The following is a 7,486-nucleotide window of genomic DNA, read 5'->3' on the forward strand; positions in this document are numbered from 1 at the left end:
TGGTATGGCCTGGTCCAACAGATAACATCAGAGATCACCAGACTGTTCATCACTTCCAGGTCTCAGCTTTGGAGATGGAAGAGCGAACAGGTTTTCACCTTTCCTATTGGAAGGACAGTCCTGTGTGCTTAACACTCCTGGCTTCTCTGGCGATCTGTAAACTCAAGGACCTTCATACTGTGCCCCCCATGTGAGGCCTTGGGTTCCAGAGGAGGGAGGAACACAGGGAGTCTGGGGTTCCCCTCATCATCTCAGCCTTCAGAGAGACAGGTGTCATGGCAGCCAGCCTGAGATTGGAGAGGTGGGGGCTGGCTTCTGGGAATGCAGAGAACAGAATGCAGAAGGGTGGATGGTGAGACCTGCTTCTGACCTGCCTCTAGATGTCTAGTTTAGGGTAAGTCATGTTTTCTCTTTGTCTCAGTTTCTTCTCTGTCTCTGTCTCTGTCTCTCTTTCTCTCTCTCTCTCTCTGTCTCTCTCCCTCTCCCCCTCCCCCTCCCCCTCCCCCTCCCCTCCCCTCCCCTCCCCTCCCCTCCCCTCCCCTCCCCTCCCCTCCCCTCTCCTCTCCTCTCCTCTCCTCTCCTCTCCTCTCCTCTCCTCTCCTCTCCTCTCCTCTCCTCTCCTCTCCTCTCCTCGGTTCTCTGTGTAGCCCTAGCTGTCTGTAGTCCAGGCTGACCTTGAACTCAGAGACCCACCTGCCTCTGTTTCCCAAGTGCTGGCACTTACATACTTAAAAAAGTATGTATCATCACCACTGCCCGACTTTCTTTTCTCTTTTTATTTCTCCTCTTTTCCTCCTTCTTCCCTCCCTCCTTCCCTTTCTTTTTTTCCTTTACATTTTAACTTTTTACTTGAGACCCTCTCTGGAGCCTAGGTTGACCTCAAACCCACATTAATCCTCCGGCCTCAGCCACCCAAGTGTGGGGAGTACAGGTGTCAGTCATCATTCCTGGCTTATGTCAGTTTCTTGTTCTGTAAAATGGGCTAACCCACCACCACAAACCACCTTTGTCCCTTTACCTGCCTGTTGACCTATATGCATCTATATTTCCACCCACCCTGTCTATTGGTTGAATGTCACCTCTATGCCCTGTGTGACCTGCTGAGCATACATGACAGTGCCTTCCTTAGTGTTAGAGCGGGCCAAGGACACTGTTAAATCATTGTTAAATGAGGGTTGTGATGGACTGTCTGAGGACTAAACTAATGGCACCCCATGTGACAGGCAAAAGCTCCATCTAGCTAGAAATGTCTGTTATCCCAGATGCTCATCTAGATGGGCGCTAGAGAGATCTCCAGTTTGTTGAATTTACAACTCACTATTGAGCGTAACACCTCTGCCGGGTCTCTAGTGTCTACCTCAGCCTGCTCCCACCCTCTGCCCCCTGCCTGCAGCTCAGCTGTGCCTTCTCCGCAGGAGGTAAAGGAAGCATCGGGGTCGGTCCGGTGGAGGGGTGAGGGTGGGGGGTAGCTGAGTTGATTGCTGTTTGTTAATTAGCAGCATTGAACCTTAGCCTAGTTAAGGAAGCATGGAGGAGGGGGGCATTATGTGGGTATGTAGGTGCTCTTGCTAAGGGCGTCTTAGGCCCAAGGTGTCCCCTCTACTGTGCCATCTTCTGGCTGTGCTGGGATGATATCAGAACAGAGGAGGTGGAGCTAATGGCAGAGGAGGAAAAGGCAGATGGCTCAGATGGGAAGGCCCGGCTGCTGTGTGTTCCTTAGATCCAGGGAGGTCGCTTCCTAGCCTCACTGTTCACATCTCCAGGATTCTGTTTGGGCCACTCCATGCAGGAGACGCCCCCACCCCCACCCCCTGCCTTCATCCCATATGTCTTCTCAGACTTGGGCCATCTCCTCCACCAGTCAGTCCATGCTTGTCTGGAGGTAGCCCCCTTCCTAAATGCTCACAGCACTGACAGGCAACCTCTAGGCTCAGGATCCCTCTTGCCTGGCATGCACCTGTATGATCTTCATGTCTCTTTTATGTCAAATGGCTAATTCTCTTTTGTATCATACTTGCTGGTCTCTCGGACATCCTTAGGGAGATCCCCAGATGAGTCCTTTCTGCATATATTGAATCTCAAATAGTGCCTGAGACTTCCAGGTGCTCTGTATTTACCAAAGCGCACAGGGATGTGTCTTTGGAACCTTCAAAGAACATGGAGGCACAGTCCCATTCTATAGATGAAGAAATGGAGGCTTTGGCAGGTTTTGGCTTTTCTCAAAACTAGAAGACAGGTTGGAGGGATAGCTCAGTGGTTGAGTGCTTGTTATTTTCTAGAAGACCCGAATTTTATTCCTAGATCCCACCTCTAGCTTACATGTCTAGCATCCACATCTAGCACCCACATTGTGTGGCTCACAACTACTTGTAATTCCAGGGGCCCTGACACCCTCTTCTGGCTCCAGTGGGTACCTGCATGCATGTGTGCATACACATATACACATATGCACATATGCACGCGCGCACACACACACACACACACACACACACACACACACACACGTATATAAACAAAATCTCAAACCAAAAGCCAGTGATAAGTAGACAGACTTCAAACTTAGGTCTGCCTCACTCAAATCTTTTATTCCACAGGATGAAGTAGTTAATTATTTGAGAGAATTTTTGTGGACAACATATTCAAGGAACTAAATAACACTAACTAAATAATAGTGAATGGTAGAAATAACTAAGCCGGGTGATGATGGTGCACATCTTTAATCCCAGCACTCAGGAGGCAGAGGCAGCTGGATCTCTGTAAGTTCAAAGCCAGCCTGGTCTACAGAGTGAGTTTCAGGATAGCCAGGGCTACAGAGAGAAAGGCTGTCTCAAACCAAAACCAAAACCAAACCAAACCAACCAAACAACCAAACAACCAAACAACCAAAAGGCAGGACTTAACTGCAGTATAGCTGTTGCTTCTTAACTCTTTCTGTCTGCTGTGTACCACTGTGTAGAACCAGTGACATACTTGGCCTCTACATGTTGAAAAAGGAAAGGGGACTGGTGAGGCAGCTCAGCAGGTAGACACTGCCATGCAGTCCTGACAACCTGAGTTTGATCCAGGATCCCACAAAGGGGCAGAAGAGACCTGACTCCTGGTTTTCCTCCCAGTCAGATCACCCAGCACCCAGCATGTCTCCAACTATACATGAAGGAACCCATCTTTTGTACATAAAAAGACATGAGTAAGTACACACACACAAGCGCACACGCACACGCACACAGGGAGACGATTTTGGAACTGAGAACACATCAAAAAGTAGAGTGCATTTATCGTTATGAAACTATCTCAGCAGGGCTATGGAGACGGCTCAGTAGGTAGAGGTCTTTGCTGCCAAACGTGACGGTTCTTGCCTCCAAACCCTGACAACTTGAGTTCAATCTCTTGGCCTCTCATGGTGGAAGAAGAGAAGTCCTCTGATCTTCATGCGAGTGCTGTGGTACACACACAAATAAGTAAATAACAAGTATTATTATTATTATTAGTAGTATTTTGTTTTTGTTTGATTTTTTGAGACAGGGTTTCTCTGTGTAGCCCTGGCTGTCCTGGAACTCACTCTGTAGACCAGGCTGGCCTCAAACTCAGAAATTCGCCTGCCTCTGCCTCCCAAGTGCTGGGATTAAAGGCGTGTGCCACCACACCCGGCTATTATTATTATTATTATTATTATTAAACCCCCAAACTCTTAACTCTCCACTCTTTTCACCGGTAGAAACTTGTTCCAGGGCTTGCGTCTGATCGCAACCTCCTGCATAAGAGCTATAGATTCACCTAAGCGTTTCTAGCAGACTGGCTTGAAGCGGAAGGACTCAAGGGCACAGTATATGGCGCTCTGGCTCTAGTGGCAAACTTGGTTTTAATGTTTTGTTCCATGAGGTTGTCTCATCCAAGTGACTGCTGTATAGGATTCACATTTGAGAAAGATCTAAGGTCCCGCAGGTACAGCACCTCCTAGAAAGCGGTTGGCTTTTTCTTCTCTGTCGTCCCAGAAGAGCCAGGATGCTTGCTCGAGCGCCCCCTGGAGCATGGGCGTGTAGGTTCATGAGCAGAGAGTTGGCTGCAGGTTCCCAGGCTTGGCCCGGTGTGAGCCACGGGGGCCTTATCTTGCCATTAATGGTTTTCTAAATTGGTGGCAGTGGAGCAAAAAACCCAATTTGCGCCTGGAGCACGCTGATTACTATTGTAATAACCTCCGCTAATAAGAATATGATGTGGGGCTAGGCTGCGAGAGAAAACACATTTCTCATTAGCTCTTGATTAATTACTCTACATAATTCTTAGTTGTGGTGGCCAAGGGGGTGGGTGTCGCCATCTCTTAGCCTCTCTTTAACCCCAGCATCTAGTGGGTGTGGGGTTCTCGTGGTTGCTGGCAGCCACCGGGAGGGGCGGTTCCTATTCCTCTCCTCTCCACTCTCTCTCTCCTCACCTCCCTTCCCTGTCTTCTCTCATTGCTCCTTCTCCAGCACTGTTTCCTTCTCCTGTTTCTCTTTCAATCCCCCCATGGCTCTTTCTCTCTCTCCCACGACCCCTTTTGAAGTCACCTATATCTAAGGTTGCCTTCGAACTCACTATACATGTGGCCATGGATGATCTTGAACTCCTGATCCTCCTCCCGCCTCTCTAAGTGCTGGGATCGCATGTGTGTATCGTCATGACAGGTTTTATTTGGTGTCAGCATCTACTGACCCGATCTACACCTGGGGCTCACCATCTGCACTATAGCTTCCCCTCAGCCTTTCCTTTATCCTCAGAGGAGTCTGAGTGGGCTTTGGGGAGAAGGGCCATTTGCGTGTTCCCTCTGCCAGAGGGGCCTGTGGGAGCAAGCAGGAACTGTCTCCGGGGTTCCTGGTGCCATCCTTACGTGGTCACCCCGCTGTTCCACCACGACCCTTCCTTGCCACTTCTGACATTTCACGGGCCATTGTTTGAGGCCTAATTGCCTGCCAGTGCGATCCGCTCGCACCTCCCTCCAGCCATCTGGTCCATGGCTCCTGCTGTTCACCACGACATCTAGGCCGAGAACAAACAGCGAGCCCCGGGCGGTGCTGCAGCTTTTTGTGCGCGCGCGCTAAACTGCCGTAGTGTATTGTCTTCTCCGGGGACATCAGGCCTGTTACTAAAATGGGTCCGGTGGGCCAAGGGACACACAGAGCCTGCATAGCGACGAGGCAAACCCAAACTTGGTTGGCAAACCCAAGGCCCTGCAGGATGCAGGAAAACCGGAAAGACCAGCACTGCACGGTCACCTTCCTGTCCTTCTCCAGTCAGTGCCCGCACCCCTCTCCTCTCCCATCCTCTGACTTCTTCCACGGCCTCCAACCCCTCCAGGCAAGAGGAACTCTCGCTAGAGAGCCATGTAAAAATAGATGTATTTCTGGATACTCAGCGAGCCTGAAAAACGGCTGAGCCAGAGTCTGCTCCGCTGACAGAAGATCTATGTACCGAATTCCTCTTCAAAATCTATTTCTCCGGAGATTTATTTTTGCAGGGCTCTGGCAAGCCAGGGGAAGTTCACAGCACCAGGGCACTGCGCGGCCGCTGCTTCCCGCTTGCGCGGGGGACCTCCTTCCTGGTGACTGTTTCCTGGAGTGAGCAGTGATCGAATTAGGAGGCTGCTGATAGGCCCGGGCAGGAGCTGAAAAGTCAGGGCTGAAATGCAAGAGAGATTTGAATGGCAAAAAGGTCATTCTCTTGCCGTACCCTGGCGGGGTTGGAAGCTTGTGAGACACAGCACGACACCCATCCCTGCGGCTGGGAAAATAAGTGATGGCTATATTTATGTCTCCATCTAAATGCATGGATCAAAGCAGACACTTTAATCTATTCAACAACAGCCGGAGGATTAAAAAGTTGCAGGCAAATCACACTCTTAAATTGGTAATATATTTTTGCTTGTCACTTCACAAATCATTTTACAGAGTGACTCCAGGCCTGATGGGAGATCTGAGGACTTGAACTTAGCTCGTGAATCTGGAGAGACTCAGCCTCCTCCCAGCTGTGGCAGGAATCACCTCATTTGCTCGACTTTCCTGGGCTCTGGCTGCAGTGGATTAACGTGGGTCATCGGGCTCAGGGTCACCCTGACAAATCTCTCTTTTTTAAAAGACTTAATTTACTTTTAATTACTGTGTACTGCGTATCGGTGTAGGTTTACAATATGCATGCAGTTTCTAACGGAGGCCAGAAGAGGGCATCCGGCATTTTCATGCGGGAGGGGTGGGGTGGGGGAGGGGCATGTGGCTATGGGGAATTGAACTCATGTCCTCTGGAAGAGCAGCAACCACTCAACTACTAAGCAATCTTTCTGTCCTTAGACAAGTGCATCTCAGTTCACCCCCGTTATGACAGAGAAGCTGGGCGACGCCGTTGCCCTCTCTTTTATGGTCAGGAGACAAGACAGGTGGCTTGCCCAGGCCATCGTAACATGTGGGAGTGGGTGCAAAGCCAGAGGTTTGGACTCTAAGAACAGTGGCACTAGTTCCAGCCCTTCTACTGGAGCAGCTGGGAAAGAGCGCAGGAACCCTCCTCTCTCCTCGAGAGCCCAGGCAGGGTAGCAGAAAGGAGCTAAGTCTTTTGTCCCAGGTCCTTTGCTCCCCAGCTTCATCTGTCAAATGGGGTTACTGAGGAGCCACCTCCTGGGGTGAGCGATGAGATGTCGAGGGAGCGTCTTAGCACATTCCTTGACACAAGCTAAGAACTCAAATTTGCACTGAACTCGGAAACTCAAGATGGAGGGAGAGGAGCTCACAGCAGGACTTCTGGCGGGTGGGGGAGGAGCTTAACCATTCTGTCAGGAAGGAAGTTACTCTCTTCAGCAGACTGGGCTGTGAGAAGAGCTGACCTACACGGCCTGCTTGCTTTTCTCCTTGCTCGGTCATGGGATCAGTTGCTTGTGGCGGCTACAAAAATACTGCAGAAACGCAACTTAGGAAAGGAAGGGTGTGTTTTAGCTCAGGGTGCTAGGGGAGACCGTCCGTCGTAGTGGGAAAGCCACACCAGCACGGGCAGAAGAAGCCAACGGTCACGCTGTGTTTCTAGTTAAGAAGTAGAAAGAGATGAAAGCATGTGCTCACTCATGTTCTCATTTTTATTCAATCCCAGAAAGCAGATCACAGAAGGACCCCAGCCCATGGAAGGACCCCAGCCGTGGAAGGACCCCAGCCCATGGAATGACCAACCCATGGAAGGACCCCAGCCCATGGAGGGAGGACCCCAGCCCATGGAGGGAGGACCCCAGCCCATGGAAAGACCCCAGGCCATGGAAGGACCTCAGCCCATGGAAAGACCCCAGCCCATGGAAGGACCCCAGCCCATGGAATGACTCCAGCCCATGGAAGGACCCCAGCCCATGGAAGGACCCCAGCCCATGGAAGGACCCCAGCCCATGGAAGGACCCCAGCCCATGGAAAGACCCCAGCCATAGAATGACCCCAGCCCATGGAAGGACTTCAGGCCATGGAGTGACCCCAGCCCATGGAAGGAA

The 7,486-nt window shown here is 50.9% G+C and overlaps 1 long non-coding RNA gene across 1 annotated transcript; it reads right to left on the reverse strand.

The window, feature by feature from the left end:
* Nucleotides 1-3,315: 3,315 nt before the first annotated feature.
* Nucleotides 3,316-4,985, reverse strand: LOC147002004 (uncharacterized). Its single transcript, XR_015044529.1, has 3 exons — nt 4,865-4,985; nt 3,952-4,225; nt 3,316-3,437 (listed from the first exon to the last, which is right to left on the reverse strand). It is a non-coding gene; the product is annotated as an uncharacterized LOC147002004 (long non-coding RNA).
* Nucleotides 4,986-7,486: the final 2,501 nt, after the last annotated feature.

This window comes from Mus caroli, unplaced genomic scaffold, assembly GCF_978045245.1.
Source record: "Mus caroli unplaced genomic scaffold, Mus_caroli_1 scaffold_11, whole genome shotgun sequence".
NCBI lineage: Eukaryota > Metazoa > Chordata > Mammalia > Rodentia > Muridae > Mus > Mus caroli.